Source organism: Podarcis bocagei (genome assembly GCF_964188305.1).
Source record: "Podarcis bocagei genome assembly, chromosome: 12".
In the NCBI taxonomy this organism is placed as follows: domain Eukaryota; kingdom Metazoa; phylum Chordata; class Lepidosauria; order Squamata; family Lacertidae; genus Podarcis; species Podarcis bocagei.
The window spans coordinates 21,116,726-21,138,671 of NC_138137.1; the positions used below are offsets into that span (position 1 = coordinate 21,116,726).

The window sequence follows — 21,946 nt, forward strand, 5'->3', positions numbered from 1 at the left end:
GAGCAAAAATTAAATCTTTTTTCACCTTCCACAGACTTGGGAGAAAATATAACCTTGGAACTGTATTCAGCCTCATGGATAACGGAAAAAGAGGGAGGGAGGGAGGGAGGAGAGGAGGAGGAGGAGAGAGTGAGAGAGAGAGATTAAGAAGGGCAGGAATGGGATATTTCCCTAAGGAGGCATAAACAAAATAAAACTCTTAAACCAGATACTAGATAGGGAAGAAATGAAAAAGCAAGTGGGAACTAATTCCTAGTCTTTTACACACATTTTGTGCGGTGATCTTTTTTGAGTCTCAAGCATTAAACCTTTTCTTTTAACGTCTACTTCGATGAGCTTCACTACCCAAAACACAATGATGTCATATTACTGAAAATGTGCGACCACATCCAAATTGGCAGCAATTTGCAAACAAGTTAGATTGAATTCATACGGCTATTTAAAAGCAAAATAAAGCCTTTTCTCTTTCCACTGGCATCTGAAAGATGGTAACATCTGAGAAATCCATTAATGCATGAATGTAACAGAAAATGCCAGCTTGACGTTCCTCAGTATATCTGCTGGGGGTAAATTTTACATTTTTAGAGCCAGATGAAATAAGGTTGTTGTTTTTTTAAAAATAAATAAAATAAAATAAAATAAAATAATCTAGGCCACCAAATAGCTACGAATGCTGTTTTCTACCTTGGAAGCTGCAAACCAATTGATCGCTGTTAGCTGAGCATTTTGGCCGAGTCGCTTCCAATCCGAAATGTGCTCTATTTAATTAAGTATTCAGTGTGCATTATTTGCAGATTTCGTTCGGTTCAAGCTGTTCCGAAGCTCAACTGTTGTCTTAGTGACAAGAAGAATTATGCTTCTGTGAGTGCCTAATGCAGTGAAGAGATGACAGTTAAACTCAGCACATCTGGTGAGGCAGCCTAAATGGCTGAGCCTTATCTCCAGGAAAGCAACAACCTCCTGCAAGACGGCAACTGAGGCGGCCTTAAAGTTGCACACCAAGGAAAGCGGCACACAATGAAAAGAAAAGAAAAACGCCCCCACCAAATGAAAGTCATTTCAAGTTCCACCGAAGAGTCAACTCTCTGGGGAGGTGAAAGGAACAATTCCTCAACTTTCACAATGCGTTTGAGTGCTGTGTGGTTGGGCTTCTGCTGAAGGTGAGACGTTGTTATATAAGGTCATTCTCTAATTAGAATGAAGCAGGCTAGGTTTTTGGTCTGAAGGGTTATCTGTTAATGGGACCAGAATGAATGTTGTTGTTTTCTAAAGTCACGTAAAAGATAGTGGCCACGGGGCCAAGTAGCAGCCAGACGCACTTTTTGGCAGGGAAATTGCAGGTTAGTGGCCCAAAATGGCTAAGAAATAGCAGGAGACGCCTTTTGGAATCAAGAGTAATTTGGGTGAAGATGATCCATCTTTCCCCACACTCAGCTGAGGCCTCTCTATTTGATGAAGAAATTCTTTATCTCTCTTAAATAGAACAGAGACTCAGTTTCACTTTTTTCTCAATCTCTCATTCTTCCCAGTCTTACCCTGAATTTGTCACATAGGTGCCAGCTTCCTGGGGCCCTGGGTGCCCAAGCACCCACAAAATTCCCCATGCAGGGGCTAGGCACCCACAAATTTTGGCACCAGGGCCATACACACTGCATGGCACCCACGCCGCCAGGCACCACGGTCGTGGGGCCAAGCTGGCACTCCTGATTAACTACCTTTCCACATCACTATCCAATTTTTAATTTTAAAAAAGTTGTTACAAAAACTTGTCTGCAATTTTGTCCAATATACACATTTTTGTAAGCAGTTTCCCTTTAAGATAATGCATTTTTGTGCATTCTTTTCACTTATATATGCATTTTAATGGACACCCTCCCCTAATATGCATATTTTTGGACACCTTGTTTGGTTGAGAGAACTATATTACAGAATCTAGAGAAGCGTGAATTTGAGAGGACATAGCTGTGATTTGGTTCACAGTGGTTTGGGAAGTCTGAATTACATGGGTTCACATTCTAGTATAAATCAAGCCATAATTTCTCCCCCTGATGTGGGGTAGTGGGCTGCCACTTTCCAAGAGTGTGTTATTGTTTTGTTTTGTCCCTGTTCTTGTTTTTATTGTGATCTTTTGTGTGTTGATTCTGATAAGGAAGATCTACAGGGTTAGATTCTAAATCCCGATAAGCATTATTGCCTTGAACTAGTTACTCACTATTTTCAAAGCTTATCTTGCCTATATTAATTACCCACAACATCACTCAGAAAATCCCAGTTAAGACACAAGCACTTATTGTACAATCAGAAATAGCCACCCATTATGTGTGGAAAAACTTGAGTCATTCTTTGAAAAATCTTGATACATGGATTTAGAACGTAAGTGTCACAAACCCTGTTAGAACTGCCAAAAACGTCAAAAAGTATATAAGGAATCATACTGATAAAAGAGATGATGGAGAAAGATGATGACAAGCTTTTGAAAATGCATTACAGTTCATGACTACAAAAATTAATAGGAATATGCCGGTTGAATGAATGCCAGTTACCAAGGAAACTAAAGTGATGTACACCCTAGAAAATTTCTGCTCCCAGTATAATTATTTTATATCTTTGCTTTTCCTATACCATTTGCAAAATATACAATTCATTAAACAATGTTCCAGGATGTTTAAACAACTCTTCCTTTCTTCAGTTCCTTAATAAGATATACTCTAAATTTAATGAGGTGTGCTAATCTCATTATGTATGCAACATCCCCTATTTTTGTTACATCAAAGCTTCATTAATGACACTTGCTTATGCACCCAAAATATCCTTGTTAACCATTTCCCTGCTGCTAATGAACTAAACACGATTCCTTTCTTGCTTCACAAAAGGTCTTTGCATCAGTGCTCAAATTATAGGGGTGAAGCTAGAGGGGTCCTCCATGACAGACACAAGCCCAGCCCCCGGACTCCCCACAATATCAGCCAAAACTTGCCTGTAGCATGATTCTGAAAAACATACAAAAAACCAGTAGCTAGGATAGCTACCAAAAAACCCACCGGCTTTCCTATTATCAGGACCAGCCAAAATGTTTTGCTGCCAAAACAGAGCAGAAATTGTCTCCCATATCCCAGTACTCAAGGCCAGCCAAGTTGGCCCCTGAGGCAGAAAAGCCCACATGTTCCTCACTCCCCGCCCCTGACAATTAGAATCGTAATAACACTACTGTAAATTACTATTTGCTGCCCGGTCATGACACTCAGAACTGGGTTCCTCATTCTACATAGTGTTGGGCCAGCCTAGGTTTGTGATCCTATCCTAGGTTTGAGATTTAGAATTTCTAAGTATTCATAGCACAGAATGAGTTTTCAGTCCCCAGAATCTCCCGGTAAGGCTGGGAGAGAACTCTGCCTGAAACTCTGAAATGCAACTACTAGTCAGTGAAGACAATACTGATCTAAATGGACCCATGCTCTGACTCAGAATAAGGCAGGATCCTGTATTCTTACAATTTAGCTTTTTTATTTTATTTAAGTGTATTAAATGGGATTTTTATACCAATGGATTCTCTAACATATCCTACCATATGAGATAAAGTGGGGGCTAGAGATCAAATAAACCTCCACCATCTTCTGAGCTGACTTCAAACGGCAAACAATACAACTGCTACCGGTGTTTTTTGGTTCTACAAGCAAAACGAGGTGAGTAGAGCATTCACTCAAATGATGTTTCTTCCTCTTCTTTTATTTACTTCAGGAATGTGTGCAATGAGCATTATTACCAACACCAAATGAGGAAAAGAAGAAAAGAGGGCTGATAGGAACAATTGCTTGCCTCAGGAAAAATTACACTGAGGAAAAGAAACTCAAATAGTCTTTAAAAACTGCCAAACCTGCTAGTATAATCCTATACATGTCTACTCAGAAGTAAGTAGCGCTGAGTTCAATGGGGCATACTGCCGCCCTCAGAGCCTCACGGTGTTTGATGCGGCCCTTGCGGCTTCTCCCCAGCCGCCGTGCAGCACTGTTGGCACTGCCAGGCACTGCCAGGCCCTCAGTTCAAATCCAGCCAATCCGCGGTGGCCTGAGGTGCGGGGCTTGGGGAGCAGACCTGAGTGTTGCCGTCTTCCTTGCTCCTCCATGGGCTCTGACAGTATTATGGGATGAAAAGCAGGGTGCTGGGCTGAGCTGGACAGATCCCTTGCCCTGAGATGCACCCAAGGGCATAGCTGTCAACTTTTCCCTTTTCTTGCGAGGAATCCTATTCGGAATAAGGGAATTTCACTTTAAAAAAGGAAAACGTTGACAGCTATGCCCAAGGGTGCACACTGGGACTGGTGGGGCAAAGGCCAGGGAAGCCCAACAGAAGGTAGAGGCAGAGGCAGTGACAGGCAGAACCAACTAATTCTAGTTTTGCCACTACCTTTTCCCTGTACTACTGAGAACAACAACAACAACAACAACAACAACAACAACAACAACAACAACAACAACAACAACAACAACAATTTATTATTTATATCCTGCCCATCTGGCTAGGCCTCCCCAGCCACTCTGGGTGGCTCCCAAAAGAATATTTAAAAAATGATAAAACATCAAACCTTAAAAATTTCCCTAAACAGGATGTCTTCTAAACGTCAGATATTTGTTTATTTCCTTGATATCTGATGGCCGGGCACCACTACCAAGAAGGCCCTCTGCCTGGTTCCCTGTAACCTCACTTCTCACAGTGAGGGAACCTCTAGAAGGCCCTTGGGGCTGGACCTCAGTGTCCAGGCTGTACAATGGGGTGGAGACGCTCCTTCAGGTATACTGGGCCGAGGAGAAAGCTCCTGGGTGGTGCCATTCCCCTGGACTGGATGTAAATAAGAAGGGATGCAGGTGGGTGCTGGCTGAGGGAAGACTGAGGTGGGTGGAGTGCTTCCTCATTTGATTTATTTCCACTGCCCCAAAGAAGAAGGAAAACTACACTATCTACAGAGCTGGAATAGCTATTGAGACTTCCACTGAAACCAAGAATGACCAAGTAGGAAAAACAGGGAGCAAGGAAACTACCCCCGGCCCAGGCAAGCAGAAGTCCATCAGGGCTTAAGACAGGGATGCTTCTTTTGGAAAAGGAAAAGGATGGTAAGGAGGTAAAAGCTTTTTGGGAAATGATATATAATGAGTTAAAGAAAATGTTTAAAAACACTTTTGTTAAAAAAACCCAGAAGTTTTTTTTATTGGATATAGTGGGTAAATACCAAGACAAGATAAAAAATTGTTCTTATATGCAACAACTGCAGCAAGAATTTTGTTAGCCCCCAAATGGAAACAACAGGCATTACCAACAAAAGAAGAGTGGCAGATGAAATTGGTGGACTTTGCAGAACTGGCAAAACTGACGGGAAGAATCCGGAATCAGCGAGACCAAACATTCCAAAAGGACTGGAACAAATTTATATTATATTTGAAAGACAACTGTAAGCAATTAACATCACTAGCAGGGTTATCTGAAGACTTGTAAGATGAAATTGCTACCAATTCAGGTTGAGTAATTTAATATTTTAGGAAATGATATAACAAGGATAGGAAACAAAGTGAAATGTAATGATGCAAAGTTTAATTTTGTGAACCATTAGACAGGAGGGAGGGAAGTTGTTAGGGTCAGTTGAACTAAAGAGATAAAATAAGAGGATATGATGTTATGTAATGTGATTATTTGCAAAACCAATAAAAAATATTTTTTTTAAAAAGGCAGTGATGCTTCCTTCCTAGGGAACTCCACCCGCAGCCTCCATAGGACTGCTCTGTCCATTCACACCTGCTCTTCTTAAAACGAAGACAGTCGTTTGAGTAACCTGAGGCACCTGAAAAATAGCCTGAGTGATGATAAAGGAGAGCATTTGCTGAACACATTGGTTTCTTCTCCAACGCCAGGCACCTATAGTTAATTGGAAGAAAGCGGAAAGGCAGATCTATTTAAGGGGCTATTGAGTGTTCCAGTGTATGTCTGGCTGATCACCTCGGCCTTGTCCAGACTCACAAGGAAATTAATGGGATTGCAATCAGTTTCACTAGCCCCCCGTCCTGGGAGGGAAGTATGTTAACAACCATGGGAGTTCTCATATGGACAGTCCACCAAATGCCAGCACTATTTTCAGAGGAGTATTGATTGGACGAGTTCCCAGCAGAGAATAACAGCACGGAATTGAAACCATATCTGCAGCTGGCATCCTACCTATGCTGCAGTACTCTTAGCACAACAAAGGACCAAAGGAGTATATAAGTCGAGTATTCTTCTTTTTTTAAGAAAGAATCTTGGGAACAAGGGCTTAGGAATCCTGCATTATGCTTAAAAATATGTATTTTTAAAGCTGTGCAGCAAAAAAAAAAAAAGTGCTTTTCTAATCCTACTGAACTTAATGCAATGAGAACAAGTACCTCAGGTACAGTGGTACCTCAGGTTAAGTACTTAATTCGTTCCGGAGGTCCGTACTTAACCTGAAACTGTTTTTAACCTGAAGCACCACTTTAGCTAATGGGGCCTCCCACTGCCGCTGTGCCGCAGCGCACGATTTCTGTCAGTCTGTAACCTGAAGCGTATGTAACCTGAAGCGTATGTCACCTGAGGTACCACTGTAAATAAATCCCAAAGTTAAAATTGCTACATTCACAATGCTTCAGGTAACCCTCACACTAAGTCTGCTTAACCAAACAACATGCCCATTGCCCGTGAGCTGCCCTACAAAGGTTTGTGTCTTATATTTCAAGTACCTTGTTTTATATTGTTTTATATATCTTTGTAGGTTAGCATAGGAAGTTTCATTCAGCAGAGGGTACATTCCCTTGTAGTGGAAATGGTATGTGGTGTAATGTGGGATCACCTTTTTTCCTTAACCAACAGTGGCTGACATACCTCGGAGTACTCCTGGATCCTTTGCTGTCACTTGAGGCTCGGGTGGCCTCAGTGGCTTGGAGTGCCTTCCATCAGCTTCGCCTGGTGGCCCAGCTACACCCCTATATTGGCAGGCATAGCCTAACTACTGTTGTCTATGAGCTGGTAACCTTGAGGTTAGATTACTTCAACAACTGGTTTTCCAATGGGGCTTCCATGGCTTTCGATTGGCTGCAGGAGGTTCCTGCAGCCAATCAGAAGCCATGCTTTGGAAGTCAAACGTTTCAGGAGTCGAATAGACTCCTGGAACGGATTCTGTTTGACTTCCGATGTACAACTGTACTGTGTACTTCACTGCAAGCCGGCAGAAAACTCAGAGCAACTCATTTCTCTATAAAAGCATGAGAAGAGAGAAAATGATTGGGAATCCGTAATAAAAGTCTTCCGCAGCCACAGAAACCGACACTAGGACAATTAAGAGAGGCTGTTGGAAGAGTCATAAATAGGGCATGCATCACTACTCCAACAGCTGCAACCAACAGGAAGAAATAAACAGGCGGGCCATACCACCAGGAACCAAGTTAAAGGCACAGCAGATCTTTAAAACCTCCCTGGCATTTTGCCTATGAATGTCAAAAAGGCTAGAGTTCCAATTACATTTTATTACCAATAATCGGCACCAAACAGGTCTGAATGAAACATGGGAGAAGGATGTGGAAAACACTGGAATGCAACCGGATGACGACAGTTCCATCTGGATGCTTTTAAAGATTTGCAAGGCGGCCATTTGCACTGCCAAAGAGGCAGCTGCTGTCCATTTTCAGTGTCGGCGTTCAGGCTGAAGAGTGGGCTGTCTCTTTTGAACGTGGTAGAGACACACTGGCATTTCAGCATTTTCATCTATTGTTCTCAGTGCGGCCTTGGGGACTCCTTGGAAGTGCACCGCGGATCGCCGGTGGCCCCAAGGCAGTTTAAGAATCACTTGTCTGGAAAATAAGTACATATGTAATTATGCTTTGATGCCAGGAATAGTTCTGCAGGTCTGATTCTTTAGAAGCTCAGAAACATGGCCAGCAGCACCCAAGACAGTCATATATGTACAGAAAGTCTGCCTTTTGTATAAAGCCGCATGAGCTATTGGGGCCCATTAACAGTCCATGATAGAACACAGAAATGGCCCAGAAATCAACACACCTCCTGGGTGAATACATTAAAAGAGTTAAGACTGAGAGGAGAAGTGAAACTCGTGATCAGTCACTTGGAGATCCTTTGGGAGGGTGATGGGAATTCAATGGAGGCATAGCCCAGCTTTTGAAACTAGCTAACAAAGCCCTAAGGAGATCATTCTCTTGCAGCTTTCCTTAGAAAAGTAGGCTATCAATGTGTTTTGTTTCCTTGTAAACAGTATCTCACAACTTTCCTTTCACTGGTATCTGGAAATGTTTCTTTCATTTATTTTTTATTATTAATATTGCAATACATATATGAAATCTTTACAAAATGATACATATACATTATATTTGTAAATTCACATTTTCACATTTCATTATGTACCAACAATTATCGATTTCTTATTTCTTGCCCTGTGTCTTCCCTCCACCCGAGCGTGACTTCCTTGTTATTATTTTGTAACTTTATTATTGAGATTGTCTTTTTGTATTTTAATAATTAAACATTCAATCTTATATATCTGCTTAACTTAACTTAAAACTTAACTTTGTGAAATCAGTCCAAACATATCAATAAATACTTGTTGGAGCATCTTTTGGTCATGTATTCTTCTACAAATCTCCATTCCTGTTTGAGATTTTGAATAGATTGCATTCTAATTGTTGCCGTCATTTTTGCTAATTCAATCATTTCAATAAATTTATGTTGCCAGTCTTTCAACATTGGTACTTCTTCTGATTTCCAGTTTTTTGCAATCAGTAACCTTGCAGTGGCTGTTGCATATAAAAAGATTCTCTTCATGTCTTTGGGGATGTCATTTGTTATAATTCCGTAAAGGAATGTTTCCGGCTTCTTGCCAATTGTTGTTTTATACATTTTTTTTCAGTTCTTCATGTATGTTTCCCCAGAATTTTTTTAATTTTATCACATCCCCATCAGACATGATATAAGGATCCCTCTGATACCTTACATGAAATGTTTCTTTCATAAATATGTGGCCATATGAATACCAGTGTACTCAGGAGTTATGGTTCATGATTTTGTCCTTTCCCAGTGCAGGAGTAGGTCAATGCAGGGATACATTTTCCCAACTCTCCTGTTGTGACTGGTCTTTGTTCAGTCTGCAGCTTTATGGTTTACCTTCTTAGTCGGGGGTGGGGGGAGTTTTCCAAAATGTAGTGTTAGAGAAGTTGGGTGCCACCTCCACTCTCTGCAGAGCGGTAGCAAGATTCCAGGGCGATCAAGGCACTTGCCCCGGGTTTGTGCTCTTTTGGAGAATTGAAGATGCGGTGGAGACTGTAGTAGCTTTAATAAATATGGTTCATTCACTGACTGACCCCTTCAGTCTGCATGGAGGTAGTCTAGATAATACAGTATGGTCATCTCAAGCAGGGCTCGCTCACCACAGCAGTGCAGCACTGGAGTCAAAGGCATCTCTCCCAGCCAGCCTTCAGCCAGCCTGGCTAAGATGGCTCTCTCTTTGTTCTCCCATCTTCTTCCCAGCACACCTTGCTCTAAAGACTCTCTTTTCCTGTCACTTCACACCCTTTTACCCTGACAACCTTCTTTCTGCTCAGGCCCAAGATTCCTCTTAGATGGACCATCCAGAGACGGAGCAAGGTGGGGGCGGTAGGGGCGGTCCGCACCGGGTGTCACCTCTGGGGGGGTGACAGAATTCTGTGGGCACTCACCGTCTGTGAGAGACGCTGTGGGTTTGGCATGCGCAGGCTTCCTGCTGCTGAAACGGTCCGCCCGCCACCTCCCCCTCAGCTGCAGGGCGGCAGGTAGACTCCTCAGAGGCCCCACTCCTTGTCATAAGGTACACGATGTCCCCTGCCCCCCAAGAAAACTGGTTCCCTAAAAAAAACTCTGGGCTCCCCCCAAGTAAAGCTCAACAACTGGTCAATCCAACAGGTAGATCACTGTCAGTTTTTTTCATAGTGGGAGTAGATCGCATTCTCTTGGAAGTTGGACATGCCTGCTATAAATAAAATAACACAAGCCAAAACACAACCCATCCTGTAGATTTAACTATCTGTCCACAGTCGCCTACTTGTTATCAGAGGCCCAGAATCCACATTCCTTTGTAAGAAAATATGAAATAAAGTAAAATAAAAATAAAAATCAATGTGTGTGGGTGACAAGAAATTTTCTGCACTGGGTACCACCTGACTTGCTACGCCACTGGGACCATCAACACCTTTGTATCTCTATCCCTGGCTTTGAAAGGAAGTCCATTCACTCCTGGCACCTTATAGAACAGAGTGGTCACGTGGCTTCGATACATAAGTTTAGCCTGTATTTTCCCACTGGCCTCCAATCTTCCCTTCAATACTACAAATAACCAAAATCCTACCAAAGATTAATTTATATGACTTAGCCACCCATCTATAACAATATAGCAGGCATTATTCTATGGATTTATTATACTTGGCTTTCCAGAAAGGCTTCTCACAAAGTGTCTTAGAAATATATATAATACCTTACATAAAATACACATAATGAAAACAGAAAAATTAAAAGGACTAATAAAAAGCAGTCAATATATACAGGTTAAAGTATGAAAAATAAGTATGTTTGAAATATTGCATGCATGACATTGGAAACAGAGACTCAGTGGTTAGTAGAAGGATTGAAAATTTCCTCCAGCTCACTGATTCTCTCCAATAAATGTCTCCTAGTTTCCACATTTGTGTTAAAAAAAGAAATAAGACGGACTTCCGGGTTAGCGCAATCGGTTAATGGCGGATTCCCTCCGAGCTCCGGAGGGAATCGGCTCTACTGAGGACGGGTCCTGCCGCGGCGGCAACGCGGGGACCCTCAGAAACCACAGGCGCGGAAGCCTGTGGACTTGGTGACTCAGCGGGCACCATTTGCGCCCCCTCGACCCACAAAGAAGCCTTTTTAAAGGCTTTGGAGAGGGTGCGGAGAGCGGCGTGGTGCTGTGAGTAGACCATTACTTCAGTGGAGTGAAGCCGCGAGCCATGGCCGGAGAGCGCTGACTTTTTTCCTTGAACATTTGGACTGAAAAAGAAATAACCCGTGAGTAGTATGGAATTTGGATTTAAAAAATCTCTTTTTCCTTGAATTTGGAACGATCGGGGGAGTGCTAAAAGGAAGTCTGCTCCCCCTTCCTGCAGACATTTAAAGCAAGAATTGGATAACTAAGGTGGAGAGACCATCTCTCTCTTTGTGAGACAAAAGTCATTAATTTCACGATTGGCATTAGAAGTTTTGTGCTGGAGGATGAGAACTGAATCTTAGAAGTTGATGTGAACCCCCCCCCCCGGATCCGGCAGCGATCCGTGAGCGAGCCTGCTGAGGAGACACAAGGAGTTTGACAGCTGTCAAAGGAGCTGTCAAAGGAGCTTTTAAAGCTAGAAAAATTTGTTATTTACTATCTTTGAGGACTAGATGAGTTACATTTGATCTCAAGTTGTTGGAAACAAAGAAGAAATAAATAAATAAAGTTACTGACTGTTGGAGAAGGAATACTAAGTAACCAGAATCCCTCTAGGGGGGACTCTGAGACATTACAATGGCTGCAGATGGAAAATTACAGGCCGAGTTAGAAAAAATGTTTTTTCTTGTCGGAATGCTACAAGACCAGAGCACAGCTATGGCTACAAAACTTGTGACCTTGAATTTTAAAGTAAATAATCCTGTTGACTGTGTTAAGGACTTGACAAAAAACAACTCTGCAGCTGAATCAGAAGAGATATTTTCAGAACTAGAGGAGAGAGAAGGAGGAGCGGAAATATTGCTGGTGGAAAGGGCCAACCAGAAGCCTACAATTGTGGAATATAAAGAAAACAAGGAAATTGTGGATTACAAAGAAAACAAGATTCGGATTATGGGAATTTGGACTGAAATTGAGAATGAAGTAGGGAGTGATCCCTTTATGGGGGGATCGGAAGAATTACGGATTGCAAATTTGTCCAAGATGAAAGGGGAAGCCTTTGGGACACTTGGAACATCTGGACTTAAAAGAGGCAAGAAATATGATTGGGGCTCCCTTTTGGAATATGGAGGACTGGCTGGAAGAAACTTGGATCTTACTGGGATAGAGCTCCTTCGAGACCCGAAGACCAACATAAAGGACTATCAACAAAATTGGCGGAGAGGGACTGATGGAGATTTGAAGGCCTCGGACGTGAGAAATCCAGGCTAAGAACTGATATTGTGGATATCTTTTGTTTTGGGGGATCGAAACCGGGAAAGAGGGGGGGTGAGAGCTTCTGAATCCAAAAGGAGGATAACTTTATGATTTTTAAGTTTAGTGTGTTCAGTAACTAATATTTAAAATTGGGAAATTTGTGGAAGGGAACTTAGGTCGACCTTAGAAAAGGATGTTAAGATTATAATTGATGTATAAGTTAAAATTGGTTAATTAAGAAGAACTAAGTTAAAAAATGATTACAATAATATTTTGAAGATGAGAGTAAGAACTTGCTGAGCCAACTATTGGAATTAGGATGTATGAAGGGGTGGTGCGGGGAAGTCAGAGAATGTGGTTAAGAAAGTAAGGATTTGAAATTATACATGTTTGTCTTTGTTTTTGTGTGTTTGTGATGTCAATATAAAATGTGAAAACCCAATAAAAATTTATTTTAAAAAAACTTCCGGAGGCGGCGCGAAACTGTAATGGCGGTCCTCTTCGTTCTCTGAAGAGGGGCTCCGTGGAAAAGGGTCGCACGCTGCGGCATAGTGGCGACCCACTAAGAAAAACCACGGGTAGAGTGAGCCCGTGGCCGTGGGACTCGGCGGGCACCAGAAGCTACCCTGAAATCACAGAAGGGACCCCGTAAGGAGATCCGGAGTGAAGGAGGGGGAGCGGTGCTGTGAGTTCATCGCTCTTTCCGCGGAAGCGAAGCCGCGCGGCTGTTACAGATGAGCGCTGACCTTTCTTCCTAAAAACATCAAGCTGCAAGCAACATACCCGTGAGTAAGGGACATTAAAATTGACAAAGAATTTGTTAAATTTGGCTGAAACCGGGAGACGATAAAAGGGAAGTCCGCCTCCCGGCATTGCTGGCAAGATCAAAGCAAAGATTTGAGAAGCGGGAAGCACGTTAAAAGAGACTGTGGGAAGTTTAAACTTTCGTGCACTTATGGAGTTGTTTTTTTCTAAGTGAAAGAAAGGAACTGCTATTGAATAAAAGGGACTTTAAGCATTAAGTTGGGACTTTCCTCCTACTTTTTGGGTTGCAACTTTAAAGAGCCAGATTGTCGGGCTGCCAGGCAGGAGAGATCTGTTAAACTGCGGATACAGTTACTGAAACTTACTGGAACTTAATGGATACTTTTGAGCAGAAATAGACTGGATGTGACATTGTTACAGACACCTTCTATGAAACTTTGTTTAACTTTAAAAAGTGCTCTGGAGAACTTTTGGTCTGTGCAGGGACTATTGTACTTTCTGAACTGAGTCAAACCGGAGTTTTAATGGCGGAAAACTTCCTTCTTTGTTCCTGAAGTTTGGTGGCACTTTGGGATTACAAAAACCTGGGAACTGATTTTTGTTTTGACTTTCTCCCTACTGACTGTTTATAAATTGGATCTATCTTTCCCACGGAACAATAGACAATTTGACCTTGAACATTGACAGATGTGTAATGAGTGGTGCAGGGAAAACAAGAGCATCTAAAGCCAAGGAAGCTAAAGAGGCCAAGGAAAAAGAAAAGGAAAAAAAACCAGCACAACTTTTACAAACAACTCTGACCCAAGGACGCCGATCATGGGTTCCAACTGTGCTGGTGGCACAAAAGGTGGAAGCTGAAAAGACTGAGAAGCCCACTGAGGAAGATATGGCAACAGGTGGATCAGACGCAGTTCTGAAACAAATATTGGAGCAATTGTCAAAGTTAAATCAAAAGGTGGACAACCAGTCTTTGAAAATAGATCAAGCGACATCCTCGATTCAAAAATTGACTGAACAAGTTTCCCAGCATACACAAGCAATAGAGAATCTGCAAGGAGCAACAGCTGAAAATCGTGAATTAGCTGGGGAAGCTATTCAGAAAGTGGGAATTCTACAGAAGGAGGTCGAGGAGATAAAGGGAGAAGTTAAGCCTCTGCACAAACAGGTGGGCGAACAACAAGCCTACCTGTCAATGGTGGAATTGAAAAATCGCGAGAACAACCTTAAATTGAGAGGTATCCCAGAACTTGAGCAAGGAGATCTGATTGGATATCTGACACAAGAATTTTCCAAGTTCTGGGGTATAAAGGAAGATACAGATTTTAAAATTGTTTCGGCATTCAGACTGGGAAGATTGGTAAGGAAGGACAGATCCAGAGACTGTCTGATAATTTTAAGGTCAAAGGAAGAGAGAGACAAGATTTTAGGCCTTCACTTTAAAAAAGCAATTGAAATACAAGATAAAAGGGTGGAAATTTACAGAGATATCCCGAAACAGTTACTGGATCTCAGAGCTACCTACACAGAGTTAGCAAAATTGCTGAGGCACAACGCAATACCCTATAGGTGGGAGTTTCCACAAGGACTATCTTTTACCTACAAAGGAAAGAAGGTTAAAATTAGAACAACTGAAGACAACCAAAAGTTCCTGCACGACCACGGGGAAGATCTTCAAAAAGGAGCATCTTGGCCACTACCCTTATCTATACCAGTACCGTCTGGAGGCGGGCCAACGCCTACACCCTCGGGATCTGAGGAAAAGGAAGACACCCCACTTTAGGAATAATATAATAGAACAGGATGTCTCTGCAGCTACTTAGTTGGAATATAAATGGCGGAAATTCCCCGGAAAAAAGAAGGAGGATATTCCATATTTTGAAGAAAGAACAATTGGATATAATATGTTTACAAGAAACACATGTGACCAGGCTCCACAGGAAAGTGTTAATCAATAAAAGACTAGGCCAAGAATTTATTTCATCGGATAAAGTCAAGAAAAGAGGAGTGGTGATATATGCAAAGGAGAACCTGTCACCAAAATTTTTATTTAAGGATGACCAAGGAAGAATTTTGGCAATTGAAATTCAAACACAAGGAGAGAAAATTATGATATTAGGAATCTATGCACCAAATGACGGGAAATCAGAATTCTACAAGAAGCTGCATGAGACTATGCTGGACTATATGGACTATCCTAACATCATTATGATGGGAGACATGAATGGGGTGGTGTCAACAAATATGGACAAATCTCAAAACCAAAACTTAACAACAGACGGCAGACTCCCCAAAACCTTTTTTGAAATGACAGACAATATGGACTTGATTGACATATGGAGGACAAGGAACCCCTTAGGTAAAGAAGGAACTTTTTTTTCTGAGGCCCACCTGTCATGGACACGAATCGACCAAATTTGGATATCTAGAGGGCTGGCACCTAAAACAAGAAAGGTGGAAATCTGCCCAAAAACCTGCTCCGACCATAATGCTTTGAAAATGGAATTGAGACTTATCCCAACTGGATCCTTTAGATGGAGAATGAATGACACCTTGTTAAGAGATCAAGAGATCGTGAAGAAGGCCCAAAAAACGTTAAAGGATTACTTTGAAATAAATTTGAACACTACGGTGGAAAAAAGAACGATCTGGGACGCAAGTAAAGCAGTCATGGGAGGGTTTCTGATACAACAGAACACAATTAAGAAAAAATTCTGGAATGGAAAAAAGGAGAAAATTTTAGAGAAAATAAGTGAAGGAGAGAAAAAGTTGAGAACTAAACCAAAGTCAAAGGAGGTGCTGAGAGAAATTAAATTCCATCAAGCACAATATTCGAAATTGATTAACCAAGAGATAGAATGGAAAATCAAACAAATGAAACAGAGATCGTTTGAATCAGCAAATAAATGTGGAAAGCTGCTAGCATGGCAGCTGAAAAAAAGACAAAAGCTAAACACGGTTACAAATCTAGAGATTCAAGGAAGAATAGTTCAGAAACCAGAAGAAATCAGGAAGTGCTTCCACAGATACTTTAAAGACCTCTATGCACAGGGGCCTCAGAAAGAATTTGAGATAGACCAATTCTTAAAGATAAATGGACTATCTAAAATAAGTCAAGATAAAAGATCAATCTTGAATTGTAAAATAACTCAACAGGAAATTGAAGGTGCCATCCAGAATATGCAACTTGGCAAATCTCCAGGCCCGGATGGGCTCACCTCCAAATATTATAAGACTTTGAAGGACTTTTTGATACAACCTTTGTTGGAGGTATGTAATCAGATTATGGAGGGGAAGAGGGCACCGGAAACGTGGAAAGAAGCATTCATCACATTGATACCCAAGTCAGAATCGGAAAAGACCCAGCTTAAGAACTACCGTCCCATCTCACTCCTGAATGTGGATTACAAAATATTTGCAGACATTTTAGCAAGTAGATTTAAAAAAGTACTAAATGAAGTAATTCATAAGGACCAAGCAGGCTTTCTCCCTGGTAGACATATGTCTGATAACACCAGGAATATTATCGACATTTTGGAGCTTTTGCGGATTAGGAACACAAGGGCGGTGTTAATCTTCATTGATGCGGAGAAAGCATTTGACAACATTTCTTGGATGTTTATGAAGAAAAACTTGGAAGGGATGGGAGTGGGGCGGGGGTTTGAAAATGGAATAGAGGCAATCTATTCAGAACAAAAAGCTAAACTGATAGTGAACAATGTGGTGTCGGAGGAACTTAAAATTGAAAAAGGGACACGACAGGGGTGCCCTCTATCTCTTCTTTTATTCATTTCTGTCCTGGAGGTGTTGCTGAACATGATCAGGGAGGACCGGTTGGTGCAAGGTATTGAGGTCGGAGTGAAACAATACAAATTGAAAGCTTTTGCAGATGACCTAGTTTTAACATTACAGGAGCCAGAACCTAGTACAAAAAGAGTTCTTGAACTTATCTCGGAGTTTGGTCGGGTGGCGGGATTTAAGCTAAACAAGCAAAAAACTAAGGTCTTGGCTAAAAACTTGACATCCACAGAAACAGAGGGGTACCAGAAAGAAACAGAATTAAGTGTGGTTAAAAAAGTGAAATACCTGGGGGTATTTTTGTCCACCAAAAATCTGAATCTATTTAAAGATAATTATGAAAAATGTTGGTTGGAAATTAAAAAGGACTTGGAAATTTGGTCAAGATTGAAACTTACCTTGTCGGGTCGAATTGCAGCTATAAAGATGAGTGTATTGCCGAAAATGTTATTCCTGTTTCAAACCCTACAGATCGTGGACAGAGTGGAATGCTTTGGAAAATGGCAGAAGGATATATCTAGGTTTGTCTGGCAGGGCAAAAAGCCCCGAATAAAATTTAAAATATTAACTGACTCGAAAGAAAGAGGGGGGTTTGCCCTGCCGGACTTGAGGTTGTATTATGAAGCTGCAGCCTTCTGTTGGCTGAAGGATTGGTTCCTGTTGGAGAACACTGATGTCCTAGATCTGGAAGGGTTTGACAATGCTTTTGGTTGGCATGCATATTTGTGGTACGACAAGGCGAAAGTTCATAAATTGTTTAAAAACCATATTGTCAGGAAAGCAATTTTTGCCGTCTGGATGAAGTATAAGGACTTATTAGAAGGTAAGACCCCGAGGTGGCTATCACCGATGGAGGCCAAGGTTCTAAAAAAAAGACCCAATATGGAGGCCTACTGGCCAAAATATTGGGAAATAATTGAAAGAACTGGAGATAACTGGAAGCTGCAGAGCCAGGATAAACTAAAAAGTAAGGTGAGAGACTGGCTACACTATGCTCAAATTCAAGAGGTTTTTAAAATGGATAAAAAAGTTGGTTTCCAGGTGGAAAAATCGAAATTGGAGACGGAATTGTTAGAACCAAAGACTAAAGTACTTTCGAGAATGTATAACTTGCTGCTTAAATGGAATACACAGGACGAGACAGTCAAATCTGCTATGATAAAATGGGCACAGGATGTTGGACATAACATTATGTCTGAGGACTGGGAAAGGTTGTGGAACACCGGTATGAAGTTTACGGCATGTAGTGCCTTGAAAGAGAACATTATGAAAATGGTATACCGGTGGTACATGACCCCAGTCAAGCTAGCTAAGATATACCACCTGTCTGATAACAAATGTTGGAAATGCAAAGAGGCAGAAGGGACATTCTTTCACCTCTGGTGGACCTGCCCGAAAGTGAAGGCCTTCTGGGAAATGATATATAATGAATTGAAAAGGGTATTTAAATATACCTTTCCCAAGAAACCGGAGGCCTTCCTTCTGGGCATGGTGGACCGGAAGGTGTTAAAAAAGGATAGAACTTTGTTTATGTATGCAACTACAGCAGCAAGAATTCTTATCGCAAAGCATTGGAAGACACAAGATTTACCCACACTGGAGGACTGGCAGACGCAGATGATGGACTATATGGAATTAGCAGAAATGACTGGCAGAATTCGAGATCTGAGCGAGGAAACAATTGAGGAGGACTGGAAAAAATTTAAAGACTATTTGCAAAAATACTATAAGTTGTTTGAATGTTAAGATTGTGCACGATTAGGAAACGTTATGCTTCTGCAATTTGATTAGGTAAATGATAAAGTAAGTTATAACAAAAAAAAAAGAGAATAAGGAGACAATTTGAAACAAATATATTATGTTTATTATAAAGGTACTAAAATTGAATGACAACATTTTGAAATTGGTAACATAATAATTGAAAGGTACAGTAAGCGGTGAAATAAGGTAATAAATTGCTGATATTGTTATTTTAAAGAACGCAATGTTGGGAGGACGTGAGGAGGTCTAACTGATAGTGAATTATGGAAAGATGAATTGAAACATATCTAACTTTTTCTTCTTTTTACTTTTGTTTATTCTTAAAATCTGTTTCTTGTTTCCTGTCTCGTAGCTGAATCTGTGAACCTATGGAAAGAAACACAATAAAAAATTTATAATAATAAAAAAAAAATTATTTAAAAAAAAGAAGAAATAAGAGGTATGGATCCTTGCCTTTTCCTTGTATGAGGTAGTTTCATCCTAAATCAGCCTGCTCACTACCTAATTATTGCTTTCCCCAGTGTTTCCTGAATTGATGTGTTCAAAAATTCTGCCCAGATATTAATGTGGTGGACTACCATGATTCAAAGCAAAAAGAGAAATATCCATGTCACTTTTTTCGGAGATCCAAACCATCATTTTAACAAAATGTAGGCAGCCACCACCTTGTCTTCAGTGGGTGATAGATTCATCATTTTCACAGCTAGACCATGTGTTAGATCGCAAGCCTACAGAATTTGTGATCAACAAGAATGTTTTCATTGAGACCGGCGAGATTTGCATGGACAGGGGAAGTCCCCAGATCCTGCACGGTCCCCCCGTCATGTGGAATAACGACTCAAGACAACGTGCTATGGAATTAAATTGGCCATAACATTATTAAATTTCAAATGTGGGTAGACCTTGGCTCAGGCATTGGGCGTTCTCCCTCCCCGGTCCCCAGCCGGGGACCTAGGGAGCATCAGGGTTATCCAGTGGGGGGGGGGGGGATGGGCCGGCTCTGGAGAACATATGTTCAAGCAGAGATGGCCGCCCCCGTAACGCCGCCGCCGCAGGAGGGAGCAATGACGACCTTTCGGTGTACGGCCAAAGCCTCCCTTCAGAAAACCCCTTTAACGGGGAACCCTGGTATCGCCGCCGCAAGAGGAAGATGGACAAGAGGATTCTGCCCAAAGGGGCCCCCGTGCCACCACCCAACACCCCGGGGCATCAGGGCCCACCTAAGGAAAAGGATCCCCTTTTGAAGGGGTATCCTGAAGTCCATTACCCCCCCCCCCGTTATCCCTTGGGATCCCTCTAGTGGGGGGGGGGGCAAAGGCCCCAGGCTTATCTTTTGGAGCGAGGAAGTCCAGCGACGTCCCTCCTGGAGAAGCTCTGGAGCCAAGTGAGGATTCCTAGGTAAGATCCTCCCTCTATTGTGTGGGCAGTTAATCCCTCCCCTACCTGGCCTGGTCTCCTTGGCAACGCTTCCCCCAGGTGGGATTGGACAACTGACTGAGGTAGGTGGAGACCTCCAGGTATCCCACCTGAGGGAAGGCAAAGCCAAGCCTATGCTGTTGGAGCCGCTCCAGATCTAGGGGCTGCACGCGCCCACGCAAAGGGTGCCCCCCCCCCATTTTAAGCGGGGAGCGGTCATTGGCGCAGGGCCATACTACGCTTGGTGTGGAACTGAGCTGTGCATCATCCACTGATCTAAATATACTGCTATTTGTCTGCTAATTTGTTTATATTTCTTCATAGATGAGCCTGCATGCTGTGGAAACAAGCTCAATTGGTGTTTCTGCTTCTTCTTTTTAGAGGAGTTTCCTGTCAACTTCCGCTGAAGAATGCAGGAAGAGCCTGCTGGATCAAACCAGATCTTGTTTGACATCCCGTTATCACAGCAGCCAGGCAGATGCCTCTGGGTACCCCACAAGCAGGACTTGTGTGCAACAGCAATGTCCCCACTTGTGATTCCCAGCAACTGGTATTTAGAGGCATGCTGCCTTAAACCACAGAACTGGAACATTTCCTCCTCTCCTCCTATTCCTGAGACTTGGAGACTAACAGACGGACAATGAAAGTGCATCCTGTGAGTCTTAATGGTTTCAAAGAGACTTCTACTTCAGAGACAGAAAGATAAGCAGCAATATGTCTATTATCCACTATTCAGTGGTCTGAAGATCTCACTGCTCTTTCTGCACTTGAACGTATATATCTTATAATTGTCCATCCTGTTTGGACATCTATTTGGCCATACGAACTGCCTATATTAATATGTTGAAGTCAGGATTGATGGGTTATTTTTATTTTTTAAATTTCTTTCTTTTTGCTATATTTGCCAAAATAAATAAAGAAAATGCTCATCCATTAAACAGCAGATCCATAAATCTGATGCTTAGTGTGAGCCATGGCACTGTTGTCAGTGGCTGCAAGACCAGTGATGACCATGCAGTTTTTAGGTGCCTAAATTGTTCCCCTGCTCCATTTCTGGTATAGCAGATAAGTGTCAAATTGAGCATGGAGGAGTATATCCATCTAGGCCATCAAACCCTGTGTCCTGTACAGGAAGCCTAAAGAAAACATTGTTCAGCTTCTTTGGTTTTCCTTAAAAGCCTTCCAAGCTCAGAATGCCAGATGTTCTCCACTACTCAACTGACTTTTGCACCTAATGCATTTTTGTATCTAATGTATCTTTGTTTAATGTATTAAATATCAATCTTATTTTCAATGGCAATAGGGAAACAAATTTTCTTCCCTTTTTAAAATATTTGAAGCCTGCCTTCCCTCCCCCTTTTAATCTTATTTTTGTAGATTAATGCCCCCTTTTCTCTCGACTATCCTATATCCCACAAGCTGTTCATGCTTCAGATCTTTCAGTGCTGCCACAATCATTTCCCCATATGCATAATTCCCCACAATACTGGAGCCACTATTGTTCCAGTTTCACATTTTCCTTGATATGCCTAAAAGCTTTAAAGACATTAGAAGCAGGAAAGATAACATTTCATGCCTGATCTACAAACATTGTTTATATTAATCATAGTAAGAAGAACATGGGCAAAAGAATAAGTTGTTTTATGCTATAACTGCATCAATTTCCTTGAAAGTTGCTGTGCAAGGATGGATGTTTTAGTTTTAAGAATCTGTTATTATGAATTTGTGCAGAAATGTTAAGACTTTTAAATCAGGTACCAGAAGTTTGACCTGCAAAACGTCCTGCTCAGTTTTCAGCTGGTCCTTGGAGCTTTTGCCAACTAGCTGGACTTGCAATTTAATCAGAACAAAAGAGGTTCAACAAGCACACGGACAGTTTCACAAACACATATCAAGAAGAAATGAAAAACATTCTCAGGAACAGATTTTGCTAACCTTTCATAATATGGCACCTTGTGTGAGCCCAAAATCTGGAGCCCACAAATGGATGGATCTTCTCAATTTTGTGCTCCCTTGGATTGGTGC

The 21,946-nt window shown here is 41.7% G+C and overlaps 2 long non-coding RNA genes across 2 annotated transcripts; one reads left to right on the forward strand and one right to left on the reverse strand.

Moving 5' to 3' along the window:
• Positions 1-627: 627 nt before the first annotated feature.
• On the reverse strand, positions 628-4,193 carry LOC308570280. Its single transcript, XR_014001072.1, has 2 exons — positions 3,541-4,193; positions 628-1,154 (listed from the first exon to the last, which is right to left on the reverse strand). It is a non-coding gene; the product is annotated as an uncharacterized lncRNA (long non-coding RNA).
• Positions 1,020-21,501, forward strand: LOC308570238. Its single transcript, XR_014001023.1, has 2 exons — positions 1,020-1,160; positions 20,246-21,501. It is a non-coding gene; the product is annotated as an uncharacterized lncRNA (long non-coding RNA).
• The last annotated feature ends 445 nt before the right edge of the window (positions 21,502-21,946 follow it).